The following is a 20540-nucleotide window of genomic DNA, read 5'->3' on the forward strand; positions in this document are numbered from 1 at the left end:
ATTAAGTATGTCTCTACATTGCTATAAAGGCTTTTGTTGTGTGTACATATATAGCCTATTTTACAGTTTATATTCTTAAGCTTAAAATTACTAAAAGAAAATGTGAAATGATACCATAACCTATCACATGACATTTTTTGTTTTTCATTCTCATATTATTAGACAAACAAGTAGATTAGACTATCCTAAAACAGTAAGCTTCTGCTTGGAACCATTGTCTCCCTTCCATCTCCATTTAAGACCTAAATATTCTTCAGGTTCTACCTCCTCCACAAAGATTCACTACCTATCTATTATTAAAGATAGAGAAGCTAAAGAAAAGCTAAAAGAGAGCAGGACACTGTTGGTAGAGCTGTGAAATGATCTGATCATGCTAGAGAACAATCTGGAATTATCTCCCAGATCACTAAACTATGTATCTTATGATCCAACTTTATTTCTGCTCCACTAGAGTGACTGAGGGTAATAATGAGGTGAAGTACCCAAAGATAACAAAGAATGAGGAAAAGGACTAATTTTCACAAAAATTACAGCCACATTTTTTGTTATGGCAAAGAATTAGAAACAAAATGATTGGTTATCAATTGGAAAATGGCAGAACAAATAGTGGTATACAAATTTAATGGAATATTGTGACACTGACAATGACAGAGTAACTTGAAAGAATGTATATGTATAGTGAAGCAAATAGAACCAGGAGAACAATTTATTCAATTTATATAATGCTATAATACTTCATAGAAAGACAACCATGAACAATTTAAGGATTATTATCAATGCAATGGACCAATCACAACTTGGGAGGGATTATTATCTATTATAGAACTTAGTTCTTGGTGAATAAGTGACAGACTGAAAGTGAGGAATGAACAGACAAAGCCAATGTATGATTAGTTTTCCTGAACTCAACATATTTATAATAAAGGAGGCTTTTGAAGTGGGAAAAGGCAAGAACTATAAGGGAGATTCGGAGGATACTTACGAGAAAGAAGAAAGAAATAAAGAAATATCAATAAATCACTTTAAAAATACAAAAGAAGCTAAAAGCAAGTTCAGAAGGGGACACAAGCAAAGCAGTATTAGAACTACCATGTTAAATCAATATATACTTGTCATTTGCACTCCTTATTTTCTATTCTTTGTAGAAGGAAATGTTCGTGTTTATTGATCTTATAAATTTCCTAAGTTTTAAATTGTTTATATAAACAAAAGGGGCTCTGAGGATGAACAAACCAAGGCCTGAAGAAGCCTATAAACTGGTCCAAAAAGGTCAGAGTTAATGAGTCAAAATTTACCTTGCCCCTTCCTGACCAGTTGTAATATTATTTATAACATACACTTTGGTTCTTGACTGATTCAATTGGTTATTTATCTTATTCTCAATCATTTCATGCAATTCCCTTGTCCAAAAAATTTAAAAACAAATTTTCTTAAGCACAGGAATTGTTTTTCCCTAATATTCTTTTGATACTTAAAAGTACTTAAGGACATGAATGCTCCATTAATAGATGCTACACAGAACTGGAAGCAAAGTAAGTGAAGATGGCTCAAAAAGGTTAATTCTCATGCACTATAAAGGCCTAGAAATAGAAGAGAAGGCAGCAGCTTATTAGGACCTATACAAACCCAGATCCCCCATAAATATTCTCTACAAAGCTCTAAAAAAGCACCAAAAAGAACAAAGATGAAAAAAACTTGAGAGGAACCCCTAAAAGTTCCTCTGTTGAATCCAAAATTCTACAAAAGGACTGCAAGAATCCTATGAAAATCTGAGCAGGGATAAACCAAGGGAGACAGAAAATAAGGTTTATAAGGAGCTTCAAGAGACAGGGCCCTCCCAGGGAGAGGTTCAGGCAGACGTTACATTAACCTAACCCCACATCTAAATCCAATAAGAAGCAAAGCAGAAGGACCAGGGAAACCTGGAAAACAAAGAAGCTAATGTCTTACAAGGAGACCTGCTACAAATACAATCAGCACCATTTTGTGGAGGCCTGTCAAGAATCGAAACCAAAGACAAAGCCAACTCTGAGTTTGAAAAGGAAAGAAGCCCAGTAAGGAATAGAGACCAAAACCTAAGTCTGAGAAAACTGAGACAAAACACAGGAATTCCCAAAGAAGGCAGGGACTAGTTATAGCCAGTATATCCAGGTACAAACAAGACTTTCCATGCTTTCCAAACTGTGAAGAGCACAGTCTGACCGAAAAATAAAACTTTAATCCAGAAGAATGAGACAACAGAAGAAAATGCCAAAAACTATGAATAAATTCTATGAACTAAAAGAAGAGCAAGAGGTTAAAATAATAATAATAATAATAAATCCACAAGTAAAGCCCTATTAAAAAAAAGATTATCCTGTTCACAAAGACCTCTAAGGAGAAAAGAACGGCAAAGAGAGCTAATATTAGAGCAGGAAGTGGTAAACTTATCCAAAAATGGGAGTCTCTGAAAATTATAAGTGACTATATAGCAATAACTCTATACAATAAGAACTAAATTTTTTAACTAAAAGATTGGGAAAATGAAAATTAGTGTGTACCATATCAAACATAATTAACCAGGAAAATAATTCAAATAGAAAGAATCTCCAAATCATCAGATGACCTAAAAATTATGAACAAAATTTGAAAAACTTAGATATATTTCAAGAAATCATAAACAAAAAGCTACTGGAACTTAAAAGGCAAAATAAAAATAGAAAAACATCTACATCCTGCAAATCAAAATGAAAACTCCCAGAAATATCATACCCCAAATCCAAAATGTTTGTTAAAAAAAAAAAATGCTTAAAGTAAGAAGGAGGAACCAAAACTAGTCACAAAAGATTAGGCAGTTGTCACAATACAGAGATGAGCTTAGAACATAATATTCCATAAAGCAATAAAAGGCTTACAAACAGAAATAACTTTCCAACAAAACAAATATAATCTTACATTAGAGAAAAAAATGGATCTTTAACAAAATAGAGAACTTCCAAATATTCATGAGCATTCACATATGAGAAGGAATTTCAAAATGAGGAAATGCAAATGCAAAAGTATTCAATATACACAAATACCCCAGCTATTGGAATATGGAATCACAATTTTGAGAAAATTAGACAACAACATAGAAGAAATTACATTTAGACCAACATTTTACACCTCGTATGAAGATCAACTCCATATGGGTATGTGATCTAGATATAAAAGGCCACATAATAAACAAATTAAGGAAACAAGGAAAAAAAATAACCTATAAGATTTTTGTATAGTAAATACTCCATTCTATATACATTTATATAATACATTTTACATAACTTAAAAAAAAAATCTTTCCACTATTCTTTGTGTCTTGTGAAAAAACATTCAAATGGCCCTTTTTTGGGGGGAGGCATCAGTACTACTAGCTCTCCTTCCTGTTGATCCCTCCTTCATAATTATCAAATGAAAGAAAAAAAAGGAAAAAATCCTTGTGACAAAAATAAGCATAATAAAGCAAAATTAAGTCAGATAGTAGCCATGTCTAAAAGTGTATGTCTGGGCATCTTGTATCTATCACTTCTATGAAGAGGTAGATGATATACTTCATAAGTCTGCTGGAGACATGGCTACTCACTGCTGTGATCAGACTTAAGTTTTTCAAAATTGTTTTTCTTTGCAATACTATTGTTATATAAATCATTTTCCTCGTTATGCTTATTTCAAAATACTGTGATTTTCTGAAATCCTATCTTTCTTAGAGAAGATTTAAGAATCTATTACATTGTATATATAATTTGTTCAGCCATTCTCCAAATTATTTAAGAGCCATTCTCTTTGTTCTAGTTCAGTTATTTTCCTTTTCTCTCCCCTTTTAATCCCTCTTCAGGATCAAGTTCTTTTTTGCTCCTGACTATTCTTTCTCCACTATTATCTTCCCTCTTAAATGTTTCCACCTTCTTCTTTGTTTCCCTATAAGTTTGACATATTTCTACAACAAACTGTCAGTCTCTTTTCAATTTTCCATCTGTTTCAAATGAGTGAAATTCATCTGTTACCTGCTCTTCCGACTCCTTCCATATTTGCATATTCTTTTCATGTACCCCAAATATTAGAAATAGAAAACTCCACCCACTTCTTCAGCAATTTATTCTGATTTTCCCTTCTTTTTTTGCCCTCTTAAAACCTTCAGTACAAAAACATTGTACAAACATTTTTTATTACACACCTTTCCAAAAAACCTTTGAATACTGAAGCTTCTGAAAGCATACTTGTTTTCTCTCATTATCAAAATTTAACACTAGATCATCATAAAACTTTTTCCAATTGTTCAAATAAATTTACATTTTACGTTCTTGAGATTACAATTCTAATCCTTTCAAATGAAATGCTTTATTTAGAGTTCTCTACAAAGAATGAAATTTTTGCCTTCTGAAATACTGTGGTCTAAGATCTCTAATTTTTTTTTTTTTTTTTTAAGATAAACTGTCAAGTCTGGTGTGGTCCCTAAATTCCAATACTTTTTTTCTTTGAGGTCAAGATAAGGATTTTGGTTATGACATTCCCGGAACTTTTCCCCCTCGGTTATCTTTTAGAAGGTAACACACAGGTTCCCTCTTTATCAACTGATTCACTTAGATTTGGGTAGTTCTTATGATTTCTTGAAATATGGTGACCAGGTTTGATTAGTTGGTTGTTTTTTTTTTTTTTTAATCATGGCTTAAAATTAGAAGACAAACACATATGATGAAACATTTTCCTCTTTTGGTAGAAAGGTGGATGACTATGCTAAATGTTGCATATACTGCCACATGCAGCTATTCTGCCAGTCACTTTGTGTTAAAAGAAGAGATCAATGAATAAGGAAGTATGAATAAGGAAATAACGTGTAAAAAAAAGAAAATAAAAATACTGATTTATCTTTTTTTAATGTATTGAATTAAACTGACTACTAAAGTACTTTCTTTTTTTTTAACTGTATTTTATGTTCTGAAGAAGGGACCCCAGAAAATCTCCTTTCAACTCTGCCTCAATGAGGGACCCCGCCCAAAGGAAACAAAACAGTTTCATTCTGTCATCTAGATGGAGTTGGTTCAGGCCTGAAACTCATTGAATTCTATTCAAATTCCAGCCCAAGCTAAAACCCAGCTTGTAGAAATCCACCCACTAGCTCCCTTCAGCTAGTACCCAAAGCTCCTACTATAAAAGAGCCAATCTAAAATCCTCTCTTTGCAGAGGTTCCAAACATATCATGCTATGCCATGCTAGGCTATGCCATGGAAACCTCTTTCTGCTGGAATAATATTCTTTTCCAGTATTATCCCCTCTTTATCCTCACCTATTTCCCTAATGAGACTTTATGCCTCTCTGTCAGGATTTCTAATCTTACTTCCCAATAAACCTCTCTTATCAATCTAGGTTTTCCGGTTTGTAAATTCCTTTACAGAAAAATCTCTGCACCGCCAGAAGGGAGTTCCCCAAAACTCCCTACCCTTGCACTGAATCCCAAGGGGGTGTAGGGGAGTCAAACCTCTCCATTTGGTTCCCTGAACCCCAAACCTGCCACTAGACCTTATTATTTAACTCCCTGACTACCAGAAACCCTAATCTCATTTTGGTTCTACATAAATCTAGACCTTAGCATTTGGGTCCCTACTAAAGGGAACCCCAAAACCTAAACGTCATCATTTCCTCTAAGTCACTGACAAAGTTACTGATGAGTTTTACCATTGCTACTCATCATTAAAGGAGAACATCTTAACAGATAATGTTTTTTGCCTATAGTCTCCCAGTTGTGGGTCTTATTTTACTTAATCTCAATGATACCTAGGAGATTAAATCTGCCTCCTTTCTTTAGGTTCTTTAGTTCATCTTCCACATTTGTGGCACACTGTTTGTTCATTGGCATACAGTCCTCAAGAGGGTCCAGTTTTAACTGCTCTGTCTTTCTTAGATTTTTACTCTTGAAAGTTTCTGACTAGTCTTACTGCTATTCTTTCTAGGTGATCAATATTTTCTGAGGAAAATAGATTATAGAGTATAATACTTCTCCATGCTCTCATTTTTTCTTTCTAATTTAAAATTTTTCTGATAAGATTTATAAAACTTCAGACAAATATATTTTTCACAGTTCTTATTAGATGCACACCATCCCTGGTTTTATATTTTTAGCTGTGATCCAAATATTGAAATACATTATTTTAACTATTTGTTCAATTTCCCAAATCTGCCCATGATCGGTAACAATGCAAACAATGTGTCTGAGAGGTCTGAACTGAAAGGTCAAGGTTCCATCATAAGTTGTCAATGTTTATAGGTTCCTTTTGGTAATTTCATTAGTGTCCATGTCAATCACTATAAGACTCTAATAATCATTCTTTTTAAACAGCCTTGGGATGTTTTCTGTACTGTCCTAGATGTATGCCTAGAAAACACCAGGTCTCTCTATTGTTGTTTTGAGGTCAACAAGTGTTATTAAATTGACAATTTGCTGCCTCTACCCTCACAACAGGAGTCACCAACCATTACTACTCTCCTCTTGTTCTTGTGATTTTAACTGGATGATTTTCCTTTTAACAGCATTCCTGTATCTACTGCATTATTCCCAGGAAAACAAACAGCTCTTCTTCCTCAAAACATACTGATACTTCTACTCAGAAGGATCATTTACAAGTGTTCAGTGGTTCCCTCTTCCTAAATTCTTTCTCTACCCAGCTTACTGATCCAGGACAGGATTCACCTTAGAGTCTTTAGATTCTTACTCTCGTTTCTCACAATTCCCTTTTGGTGCACATACATATTCCAATGCTACACTCACAACTAATAAAATTTAAAGAAACGATGCTAATAGAGGATTTGTAGAAGGGCATGAAAAAGAGTCAGAAACGATGAGGCATAGAAAAGCAGCTCTCTGGACCTTTCGAGTAAATCAGAAAAAAAGACTACCACTTTGACACATGACAGACATAATGTGAGAGGAATAATATTTATTAGGGCCTTCCTTCCTCCTCTATATCATCCCACCCCCAAACAGAGGTGAGGAAAAAGGAAACAAAGCCAGGACTTGATTAGCTAGTGGGTGGAACAAGCTTTAAGCTGTGCCTCCCTAGCTAGATGTAGGGGAGTTCCTTGTGGTTCAAGGCTACAGTGATGTATTTTCTTCATCACACAGAATACCAATGTGAGCTCAGTGTCTTTCTGAAAAGGTGAATTATGAAGATCAAGAAAGTCAACAACCTCTGCCCTTTGGACAGAGGCATTCTCATATGGAAACAAGACCTTCACTCTCTCTCTCCCTTCTACAGAAGCTAAATGTCATTCTCTCCTCGTTGCATATCTTTATAAACTAGGACTAAGTCCTTTAGTAGGTTATACATGTATCTGAAATATGCTGCCAAAAATATTTTTGGATTTCTATTGGAATTTCCTTCAAAACCAGCGTATAATGAACATAAAAACATTAGTCTCATTATGTTCTTCTCAGCCCCTATTTTTGACCAACTAGCCTATCTCATTCACCAGTCAGGCTATGAATAAATAATTTTTAGCTGTTTCAACTAAAGTTATCTACTGCCAAAGTATAAACATTTAAAGGTTTCCACAAAAATGTACTGTTGGGTACATAAATTACAAAATTAGAAAAAAAATTTAAATTCTAATTAAACACTTCTCAAAGTCAAATAATGTAACTGAAAGCAAAAAGACATATTGAATGAATAAAGCTAGTGTATTAATCAAACTGTTTTGAAAATAAAATTTATAATATCTTATATAAGTAGATTTTTAAAGAAAACTAAATCACCTGTATTTTAAAAAGAGAGTTCAGAACAAATAAAGAATAAAAGAAATTATTGAAAAGTATTTTGCCTACCTGCCAATAAAACTGATAAATGAAATGGATGAGAATATTTACAAAAATGATTCTCAAATTAACAAAACAAGAAAAATCTTTAAAAGTCCAAACTCAGAAAACTGAATTACAAATAAACTTTCCAAGGAAAAAATGACCCAGACCAAATAGATTTATAAGTGAATTCTAAAAAAGCATTCAGAAAACAATTAATTCCACTGTTAAATAAATTCTTAACAAAAATAGAAACATGAAATACTATTGTTCTATAAGAAATGAAGTTCATTTTAGAAAACTGTGGAAAGACTTGCATGAAATAAGAATGAAACAAAACATTGTATACAATAACAAGAGTATTTTTTTTTTTTTTGCAGAGTAACTGTAAATGACTAAGCTATTTTGAATAATGTAAATATTCAAATGAACTACAAAAGACCTAAGGAGCAAGATGCTATTCATTTTCCAAAAAAAAAAAAACCTGATACATGGAAGCAGGTATTCTATGGTTTTACATGAGAGTGTGTGTGTGTATATATAATGTTGGTCTTTTCTAGTGTGAGGAGAATAAGGGAGACAGCTTGGGATTCAAAGTGTTAACCAAAAAATGATTTTTTTTTAAAAAGAAAAAAAATGAACAAATAAAAATATGTTAAAGAAAAAATAGAAATAGAAGATATCCTATCAAATTCCTTCTTTGATACAAATATATTCTTGATACACAAATGTTTATGAGAGACAAAGTGAAGAAAGAAAGTTATAGATCAATAGCCATAATTGATATGGAAAAAAAAATTTTAAGAGACTATTAACAGAAGGGCTATAGCAACATCTTACAAAAATTATATACTATTGAAACAGGTTGTGGTCCCTTTAAGAAACTATATTTCCTATTGATCTGTGATCCCTTTCAGATTCTCAGCCCCTTCTGGGGAAGGTATATCCTCCCTAGATAAGTTATCTTTCTAGGATGCCAGAGCCTTTGATTCAATTAGAAATCCTGATCAAAAAGCATCCCTTTGAAAAGTGTTGTTAATTCCAGTAATAATGAGGAAGGGACCCCAAAACTCAAAGCTCCTTGAAGGTGAGCTTCTCCTTGAACCCTGCCTTTATGGGACCCACCCCAGGGAACTAAGATAAAAGTAGTTTATTCAGGTGGGGTTAGTTAAGTCCGGAGCTGGAGAATTCCAACCCTATTGAATTAAAGAAAGACTAATTAAATTCTATTCAATTCCATCTCAAACTGTGCTGACCCCAGATGGTAGCCAAGGCTTAGAAAATGAGCCAACTTGGGGCTCAATCCTTGCAGAGGACCTAACGTGTCGTGTTGTGTCATGCCATGCCATGCCATGCCAAGGAACTCTCTGCCCGCTGAAATAATATTCTCTTTAAGCATTACCCTCTCTTGGGTTGGAGAGACTTAAATCAACTGATGCTGAGTGAAATGAGCAGAACCAGAAGATCACTGTATACTTCAACAACGATACTGTATGAGGATGTATTCTGATGGAAGTGGAAATCTTCAACATAAAGAGGATCCAACTCACTTCCGGTTGATCAATGATGGACAGAGGTAGATACACCCAGAGAAGAAACACTGGGGGGGGAATGTAAATTGTTAGCACTAATATCTGTTGCCCAGGTTGCATGTACCTTCGGATTCTAATGTTTATTGTGCAACAAGAAAATGATATTCACCACATGTATTGTACTTAGACTATATTGTAACACATGTAAAATGTATGGTATTGCCTGTCGTCGGGGGGAGGGAATAAGGGAGGGGGGGTAATTTGGAAAAATGAATACAAGGGATAATATTATAAAATATATATATATATAATAAAAAAAAATTTAAAAAAAAAAAAAAAAAAAAAAGCATTACCCTCTCTTTATCTCCCTCACTTATTCCCTTAACAAAACTTCATATCTCTCTGTCGGAATTTCTCAACTAGAAACTTTACTTCTCTGCCAGACCTTGTCACTAAGGAATTCAGTCTTTCTATTCATGTATAGCAAAGGCTGACTTCCCAATGCCAATAATAAACTTCTTTTTATCAGTCTAGCTTTTCGGGTACATAAATACTTATATGAAGGACCTCTGTGCCGCCAAACAAGGGTTCCCACAACTCCCTACCATGTGCCAAATTTCAAAGGGGATTTAAGGGATTCAAACCTCTTCATTTGATTCCCTGAACCCCGAACCTGCCACTAACCTCATCATTTAACTCCCTGACCACCAGGTACACTAACCTCATCATTTGACTCCCAGACCATCAGGAACCCTAATCTCATCATTTGGCTCCCTGAATCTAATCTCATCAATAAGAGCAGAAATAAAAAACAAGGGTGTCCATTATCCCTTCTATTATTTGATACAGTCTAAAAATGCCAGTTATATCAATAAACAAATTGAGGTTGTAAAGGTACAAGTGAAGAAACAAAACTATATTTTTTGATAGATCATATGATGATTTACAAAGCAAACCCTAGAAAAAGTCACACAAAATTAGCTGAAAAAACTTTAGTAAAGTTACAGGATATATAATAAATCAATATGTCTCTATGGTACTAATAAAACCCCAAACATAAAAAGGGACAAAATAAGAAATTCTGCTCAAAATAACAGAAGATATAAACTAAACTATTTGGAATCTATTTCACAAGACACTTAACTAGGCAGAAGTAGCTGGAAGCACTAGAGTTAGAATCCAGAAGATATGAGCTGACACCTCCCCCTCCAGCTAGCTGTATGTCCCTAAGCTTCCTAATTTGTAAAATAAGGATAATAATATCACTTAGCTCCAAAGGAGGGTTGTTGAGAGGATCAGATAAGAAACATATGTACTGTATTTGCAAAGCTTATAGTGTCATGTAAATACTGGCTATTATCTTATGAATACAATTATACAAGTCTATTACATAAAAATGACAGATCTAAGCAGATGAAGAAATATGAAATGTTCATAGGTAAGCTAAGCCCATATAATAAAAATATCATTTAAATTACTTTACTTAATTCAGTGCCAAGCCAAAGATTATCTTAGAGAATACTAAAGTACCAAAAGATTACTTTAAAGAGCTAGAAAACATATTTAGAAAATTCATGTGTAAAAACAAAATCAAGAACTTAAAGAGGGGCCTAGTGCTTCTAAGCAAGCACAGAGTGATTTGGCTGCTGCTAACCGGATGGGGAGTTTAATGAGACTGCTTTAAGAAATGAAGAATAAAGGGCTCTATATTTCTGAATTAATTCAGTTATTCTGTGACTACTTTCTGTTTACCTACTAACTGGAGAAAAGCTTTTTAAGTGAGCCAAACTGAGTACATATCAAAAACCAAGAACAAAAGAAACTGCACTCTCCCTACCCTGTCAATCATAGCCATAGTAAATAAAATTTTATATTAAGTAACTACTAAACGCTAGGCTGTGCTAAGCACAGAGGATACAAATAAGAAAACTCTCAAGGAGTTTACCATCTAATGGAAGAAAACAACATGCAAAAGGAAGCTTAAAAGATGAAGGAGGCTGAAGAGTATCCAGTGAAGAGGCACAAAGTTTTCTGAGGCAAAATCAAGCAGAGCAGTTGATTGGTTTAAACAAGTTAGCTAGAAAATTCTGAGCTATCTTATAAAGGGAGCTTTGAGGGAATGATTTATTGTTCTACCCTTCAACCTTGGGAGGCAACTGAGGAGGCTGAAGTGCTGAGTGCTAGCTTTCAGAGGAGAAACAATGTCGATAATGCTCCAGAGAAGCAGATAAGCCAATACTCTAACTGCTCTCTCCTTAGCTAGGACTCAATGTGGCCCATGAATGTGTGAGTCTTCTCTTCTGTTTGTGTTCTATTTATTCTTTTCTGATTTTAGGTGAAAAAGTATGAAAGAGTATAATCTTTTAAGCATTGAAAGGTCAAAAGACTCACCAGAGGTCCAATGTTGAGAGCCCATGGCAAATAATGCTGTGGCTACTGAAGCAAGGCCAGCAGAGAAACAACCTACATGATGCAGACCAGCCCCCAAACCTCACGCAAATGAGTAAATCATTCATCAACTATGCCAAATTGAGAAGGGAACTTTTTGAGAAGAATGTGACAACCATTTTAATTCTGAGTCCACTTTTCCCATAGACAAAGGTAGTAGAGGGGGAATGAGTTCTGATTTTGGAGGAATTTATTTATACTTTTGTTCTTGTTATATCTTTCAGTAAATATATCTTTTTAAAATCTAATTTCAGCTGCATATTGATGTTATTAAAGAAATAATAAGTTAAATTATGCTAGAGAGTTATTATTACTAACTGGTGGAGGCAACTGATAAGGTAGGGAGCAAAGGGAAAAAGCATATCAGAATGGGACTCTAGCCAAGAAATCAGAAGAATCACTCAAACTCCTTGAGGTTAATCCCAGAACACTGAGGGAAAAGAGGTAACCACGTTCTGACCCACCAATGAAAGCAGAGTAGTACATGTGGCCAAAATGAACCTGAAGCCAATATAAAAGGCTACTAGGAAAATAAAGATGAAGGAAGGGGGTGTGGCAGTACCAGATTGCAGACTATACTACAAAACAGCAATCATCACAACTATTTGGTACTAGTTATAAAACAGAGAAGTCAATCTTTGGAACAGATTAAATATACAATATGCAGAACCAAACAAATATCACAAAAGTTCAATTCAGTAAACATTCTAATTTGTAACATTTACATTTCCAAGATAAAAAGACTAAGAGTCATGCTCTCATAGATAAATGCCAAAGGTTATAAACAGGCAGTTAAAAAAAAAAATCTAAGCTATCAACATTGGAAAAATGTGTTCCAAATTCTGTATAATTCAAGAAATGCAAATTAAAATGGTTAAGGTCCACAGATACCCATTAAACTTAAAAAGATAACCAAAAAAAGGAAAGCATAAATGTTGCAAAGAGTCAAATTAATATATCATTGCTGGGACTGTGAACTGGCCCAATCATTCTAAAAAATAATATGAGGCTATGCCCAAAAGCCACTGTTTATACTCTTGGACATAGTAGCACCACACTACGCCCATCTAGCACTGGAAGTCTGTTAGATTTTTTACTAAGTGCTAATGAGATAATAGATATTAGGTTCTTACTAAGTGCTAAGTTGGTACTGACAAGGACTTATTCTGAGCCCTTCAGAGGAGCTAGACCCGACCATCGCACAAGGTCAGACTTGGCGGCAGTTGAGACAGCAGATCTCCTCCCAGAGAGCGATCAGCAGTTTCTGGAGACAACAGCACATTACAACCTACTATGTGCTATGTGCTGGGGAGACAGAAAGAGGCAAAAGATAGTCCTTGATTCAAGAAACTATAGAGAAAATAAATAGGAAATAATTAAGAGGGGGAGCTATTAGAATTAAAAGAGGTGAGATTTTAGCTGTTATTTAAAGAAAGTCAGGGAAGACAGTGGGTAGAGAGGAGGAGGGAGAGCATTCCAGCAAAGGAGACAGGCAGATGATGATGCCCAGAGTTGTTCTTATGTGCCCAGGGCTTTCCAGTTCTTGATTATTTATTTGTCCAGTATGATATTAATAATTTAAGGATGTCTCTTCATACCCTCTAAAGGAGCTCATATAACTTGGAAACTGAATATGGCTACTGGAAGGGCATCTTCACCTTTGTTGAGAGAAGCTTTGGATATTCTGCCTCTGCCACTCATTCTGTGTGACATCTGGTGATCCACTTAATTTCTTTAGGCCTCAGATTTTCAGCTTCAGTTTCCTTATATGTAAAATGGAGATAAAATGTATAGTGCTTAACTCTCAGGGTTGTTGAATCAGGAACACTACATCAGGGCATCCCCCAAAAGGTTAAATAGCACACAATTTACATCAAAGTGACTCAGTCTTGGACACAAGACAGATAAAAAAACATAAAAACAGTTCTTGCTCTCAAAGAATTTGTATACTTATATACATGTAAATAAATAGATACATAGTAGCAGAAAGGTAATTATAGAGGAAAAGGCTCAAGTGGCTTCCAGAACACACAGAATATAGCATTAGTCAGCCTGTAGAGGAAGCTTGGAAAACCTCCCCTGCCCTAAAAGCAGATGTTAACTTTTTTTTTTTTTATGAATAAAAAAGTAAAGAAAACTCTGACGATAGACACCTTTTATGGTGAAAGAGAAGAACAACTATCAAACCCTGAGGAGACTAAAAGCAGATTGTCTCCAGATGAAGCCCCCAAAGGTAAGATAACCTGGTCCCCATCACACAAGGTTTTCCTAGAAGAAATTTAAAAGGATCTTAAAAGAGAGCTAGAAGAAAAATGGGAAAAGGAAATCAAAACTTTGCAAAACGGTTTGGAAAAGGCATATAAAGTCATTAAAAGATAGATTTGATAAAATGAAAAAGAAAACTCCCAGAAAAGCAGAATTTGTGAAAAAGAAAAAGAAAATAACTCCTTAAAAAACAGAATTTGTAAAATGGAAAAAAATTCCATAGAAAAAAACAACTCATTTAAAAATTCAATTGGACAAATACAAAAAGAATTTTAAAAAGTAAATGAAGAAAATAATTCACTAAAATTCAGAACTGAACAAATGGAAATGACTCAATGAGACAACAATCAGTCAAACAAAACCAAAAAAAAAAAAAAAAAAAAAAAAAAAAAGAAAAAGAAAAAAGAAAAAAAATGTAAAATACCTAATTGGGAAAACAACCAACCTGAAAATAGATCTAGGAGATCTATTAGGAGATAATAAGAGGAAATCTAAGGATTATTGGAAACCATGATCAAAAAAGAGCCTAGACATTATTTTTCAGGAAATCTTCAAAGAGTAACTTCCCAGATGTCACTGAATCAGAACCAGAAGATAAAATAACCATTGAAAAAATTCAGCAAACACCTCCTGAAAGAGACCCCGAAATTAAAACCCCAAGGAATATCATAGCTAAATTTCAAAACTATCAAACCAAGGAAAAAATATTACAAGGAGCCAGCAACAATTCAAATACCAAGGAGCCACAATAAGAATTATTCAAGACCTAGCAGCTTCTACTTTAAAAGATCACAGGGCCTAAAATCTGATAGAAAGAACTTGGAATACAGCCAAGAATAAATTACCCTGCTATACTAAGCATTTTCTTTCAGGGAAAAAGATAGACATTCAATGAAACAGGTGAATTCCATTTATTTCTGATGAAAAAAAAAAAAAAACAGAGCTAAACAAAAAATGTGACCTCCAAATATAAAACTCAAGAGAAGCATAAAAAGGTAAAAAGAAAAAAAAAAATCTTGAGAACTGTATTTCTATTATAGGTATACATAGAAAATACATGTATAAACTGATTTTACTGTTTTAATATGAAAAATTAACTAGAGGTGGAAAGAGGATTATACTGGGGGAAAAAAAAGGAAATGAAGTAAAATACATCTCAGGAAGAGGCAAAGAAAACCTATTATAATTAAGTGAAAATAAAGAGGGTAAGGAACATTATATGAATCTTACTCCTCAGATTTGACTCAAAGAAAATTAAAATTAGACTTATTTGGTTTCATCAAGAAATTTCTCTCACATTATAAAAAAGTGGGGGGAGGGGAAATGAGTAGGCTTAAATAGAAGGGAAAACTGAAATAGTAGGGATAAGGGGGAAGTTTTTCTAAAGGGGGAGGATTAGTTAAGGCAAATAGTACTCATAAGTAAAATACTGGGGAGGAAGGAAAGTGGAAAAGAAAAGAGAAAAGTATAATTTGGGGTTAATAAGATGACAGAAAATACAAAATTAGTAGTTTTAACTGTAAATGTGAATGGGGTGAAAGTGTAAGCAAATAGCAGACTAGATTAAAAGCCAGAATCCTACTATATGTTGTTTACAAGAAACACATTTAAAGCAGATGATATATAGAGAGTAAAGGTAAAAGGCTGGAGCAGAATCTATTATGCTTCAGGTGAAATCAAAAAAGCAGGAGTAGCCGTCCTTATCTCAGATCAAGCAAAAGCAAAAATTGATCTAATTAAAAGAGATAAGGAAGGAAACTATATCTTGCTAAAGGGTACCACAGATAATGAATCAATATCAATATTAAACATGTACACACCAAGTGGAATAACATTTAAATTCCTAAAGAAGTTAAGTGAGTTGCAAAAAGAAATAGACAGCAAAACTATAATAGTGGGAGATCTCAACCTTGCTCTCTCAGAACTAGATGAACCAAACAGCAAAATAAATAAGAAAGTTAAAGAGGTAAATAGAATACTAGAAAGGTTAGGTATGATAGATCTTTGGAGAAAACTGAATGGAGACAGAAAGGATTACACTTTCTTCTTGGCAGTCCATGGAACTTATACAAAAAAAATGATGATATATTAGGACATAAAAACCTCAAAATCAAATGCAGAAAGGCAGAAGTAGTAAATGCATTTTTTTCAGATCATGATACAATAAAAATTACATTCAATAAAAGATCAGGGGAAAATAGACCAAAAAAGTAATTGGAAACTAAATAATCTCATCCTAAAGAATGAATGACTAAAACAGCAATCAATATTACAATCAATAATTTTATCCAAGAGAATGATAATAATGAGACAACATACAAAAATTTGTGGGATGCAGACAAAGCGATAATAAGGGGAAATTTTATGTCTCTAGATGCTTATTTGCATAAAATAGAGAAAGAGAAAATCAATGAATTGGGTTTGCAACTAAAAAAGCTAGAAAAAGAAAAATCAAAAACCGCCAATCAAATATTATATTTGAAATTCTAAAATTAAAAGGAGAGACTAATAAAATTGAAAGTAAAAAAAAAGTATTGAATTAATAAATAAAACTAAGAATTGATTTTATGAAAAAACCAACAACATAGAGAACCTTTGAAAAGGGAGAACTTTTTACCAATGAAGAGGAAATCAGAACAATAATTAGGAGTTATTTTGCCCAACTTTATGCCAATAAATTTGATAACTTAAATGAAATGGATGAATACCTTCAAAAATATAGACTGCCCAGATTAACAGAAGAGGAAATAAATTACTTAAATAGTCCCATTTTAGGAAAAAGAAATAAAACAAACTTTTAATCAACTCCCTAAAAATCCCCAGCACCAGATAGATTTACATGTGAATTCTAGCAACATTTAAGGAACAATTAACTCCAATACTAAATAAACTATTTGAAAAAATAGGGAATGAAGGACTCCTACCAAATTCCTTTTATGACACAGACATGGTACTGATACCTAAACCAGGCAGGATGAAAACAGAGAAAGAAAATTATAGACCGATCTCCCTAATGAATATTGATGCAAAAATCTTAAATAAAATATTAGCAAAGAGATTACAGAAAATCATCCCCAGGATAATATACCATGGCCCAAGTAGGATTTATACCAGGAATGCAGGATTGGTTCAATATTAAGAAAACTATTAGCATAAATAATTTACTATATCAATAACAAAATTAACAAAAAACATATGATTATCTCAATAGATGCAGAAAAAGCATTTGATAAAATCCAACACCCATTTCTATTAAAACCACTGGATAGCATAGGAATAAATGGAATTTTCCTTAACAACAGTCAGTAGCATCTACTTAAAATCATCAGCAAGCATCATATGTAATGGGGATGAATTGGAACCATTTCCAATAAGATCAGAGGTAAAACAAGGTTATCCACTATCACCATTACTATTTAATATTGTTTTAGAAATTCTAGGTTTGGTAATAAGAGAAGAAAAAGAGATTGGAAGAATTAGAGAAGGTAATGAGGAAACCAAATTATCACTCTTTGCAGATGATATGATGGTATACTTAGAGAACCCCAGAGAATCAACTAAAAAACTATTAGAAGTAATCCACAATTTTAGCAAAGTTGCAGGATACAAAATAAGTCCACATAAATCATCAGCAGTCTTATACATCACTAACAAAATCCAACAGCAAGAGATATAAAGAGAAATTCCATTTAAAATAATTGCCAACAGGATAAAATATTTTGGAATCTATCTGCCAAGGGAGGGTCAGGAACTATATAAGCAAAACTACAAAATACTTTCCACACAAATAAAATCAGATCTAAGCAATTGGAAAATGTCAAGTGCTCTTGGATAGGACGAGCAAATATAATAAAGATGACAATACTATCTAAACTAATCTTTATTTAGTGCTTATACCAATCAAACTCCAAAGAAACTATTTTACTGACCTAGGAAAAAATAACAACAAAATTCATCCGGAAGAACAAAAGGTCAAAAATTTCAAGGGAATTAATGAAAAGAAAAGCAAATGAAGGTGGCCTAGCTGTACCAGATCTAAAACTATACTATAAAGCAGCAGTCATCAAAACCATTTGTATTGGCTAAGACATAGAGCAGTTGATCAATGCAAAACACAGTCAATAACTATAGTAATCTAGTGTTTGACAAACCCAAAGACCCCAGGTTTTGGGTTAAGAATTCACTATTTAGGGGCAGCTAGATGGCGCAGTGGATAGAGCACCAGCCTTGAATTCAGGAGGACCCAGGTTCAAATCTGGTCTCAAATACTTAACACTTCCTAGCTGTATGACCCTGGGCAAGTCACTTAACCCCAGCCTCAGGGGGGAAAAAAAAAGAAAGAAAGAAAGAAAGAAAAAGAATTCACTATTTAACAAAAACTGTTGGGAAAATTGGAAACTACTAAGGCAAAAACTAGGCATGGACCCACACTTAACACTGTAAAAATCAAGATAGGGTCAAAATGGGTTCACGATTTAGACATAAGTGATATTATAAACAAATTAGAAGAACATAGGATAGTTTACCTCTCAGATCTGTGAGGGAGGAAGGAATTTCCAACCGAAGAAGTAGTAGAGATCATAACTGATCACAAAATAGATAATTTAGTTATATTAAGTTGAAAAGTTTTTGTACAAACAAAACTAATGCAGACAAGATTAGCAGGGAAGCAATTAAACGGGGAAAAATTTTTCACATTCAAAGGGTCTGATAAAGGCCTCATTTCTAAAATATATAGAGAATTGACTCAAATTTATAATAGTTCAAGCTATCTCCAATTAATAAATGATCAAAGTATATGAACAATTTTCAGATGAAGAAATTGAAACTATTGGTAGTCACATGAAAATATATTGACTATCAAAATATCCCACCCATCTTTTCCTCTAATTTAAAAAAAAGAATATCTTTGTTAGAAACAGCATTAGACTAGGCTTACTTTTCCCAGAATTCATTATCTTTAGACTTAATATAGTAAAGAATGATTTGTTCAAAGAAATTTTAAAATGTAAAAGTAACACAATTAGAAATTTAATGAGATAAATATTTCAAATACTTTCTATACTCTGGACATACAAAGTCATTTCAAAAACTGAACACATTCTATTTATGTAAATGGAGTTTGACAATTTGCAAAATGACTGGAAAACACCCAGTGGTAATGATCATAAACAAATGACAATAATTTTTTTTTAATTATCTCCTATAGTTACACCATTGATGGAAAGAAATGATAGGAGAAAACATGGAACTTTGACTTTCATAACTATGTGCTCTTGGTGCCACTGAAGCTGATAAATATATTTTTCTCTTTCTTCAAAGGCACATTACATTGTGCTATTTTAATACATCAATCCTTAAGGTATAAAAAAGGTAAAGGAAACCAAGCCAGTCAAATACAAAAATGCATACACATCACAAATTCACGGCAGTAAGGAAGAAGCAAGTCCCTCAAATTTTAAACCCAATGATCTTCCCAAAGCAAGTAAAACAAAGAAGGCACAAGATAATGTGTAAAGATGATGTGTAAAGATGTAAAGCTTACGAGAATGAAAGGACAATACTGTCCAGCACCAGAGAAACAAAAAGTTTAGATGAAGTGTAATTTGGGGAGAAAAAAATAAGTTCTAATGAAATGAGATACCATTTGGAGATGCTGATTCAAGTGTCAATTGGAAATATTCACCAGGTAGTTGATGAAGTAAGAACCAGAGTTTAGCAACAAAACTGTGGCTAGATATATAAACGTGGAAATCATGTAAATAAAGATGTCTGAATTTATAGGAATTGATGATATTTCTAAAGAGAAGGAAGATAAAGAGAAAAGAGGGACAATAACAAAGCATTAGAAGATCCATATTTTGAGTGTTGGTGAATAGTGTTGGTGAATATGTAAAATGATTCAGTAAAAGAAACTAAGTGGTCAGGCAGATAGAAAGAAAACCAGGACAAAGTGTAGAAAGAATTCTGAAAACCCAAAGAGCAAAAAAATTCAAGAGTAATGGCACTGTCAACACAATCAAAAGTTAAAGTAAAGAAGTCAAAAAAAGATGAAAAGGCTATAGGATTAAAGAGACCATTGGAAAACTTAAAAAAAAAAAAATCTTCTGTGGAAGTGAGAATCCAGGTTACAAAAGGATTAAAGTGTGATTTAAGAAAAAAATCATTCGACAAAGAGTACAGATCAGAGGTAACAAACTTGCTTAAAGAAGGGGAGGAATCAAACCAGATGAAAATGTAATTGGAAAATATTTAACAAAAATAAAAATACAATAGAAAAGTTGTTTACTATGTGATTTTCTAAGTCAATATATGGTTTTGTCATTCCCTTTCTATTTGAGATTAACACCATAGATACAAATGACTTTTTCTAAAAGTTTGGCAATCAAAAGGAAGAAAGGTATTGAACAATTATTTCCTTTTTAACTAAATTGCCTTGCTATTCAGACCGTCCTGGATCAAATGTTTCATGTAGGGACCCCAGAATGGTG

The 20540-nt window shown here is 33.4% G+C and overlaps 1 protein-coding gene across 29 annotated transcripts in view; it reads right to left on the minus strand.

Annotated features, from left to right (window-relative positions):
• ABI2 (abl interactor 2) overlaps positions 1-20540 on the minus strand; it is a 112135-nt gene that overhangs the window by 14320 nt on the left and 77275 nt on the right. The window lies entirely within an intron of this gene.

The sequence above is a fragment of the Sminthopsis crassicaudata genome, chromosome 3 (assembly GCF_048593235.1).
Source record: "Sminthopsis crassicaudata isolate SCR6 chromosome 3, ASM4859323v1, whole genome shotgun sequence".
NCBI classification, from domain to species: Eukaryota; Metazoa; Chordata; class Mammalia; order Dasyuromorphia; family Dasyuridae; genus Sminthopsis; species Sminthopsis crassicaudata.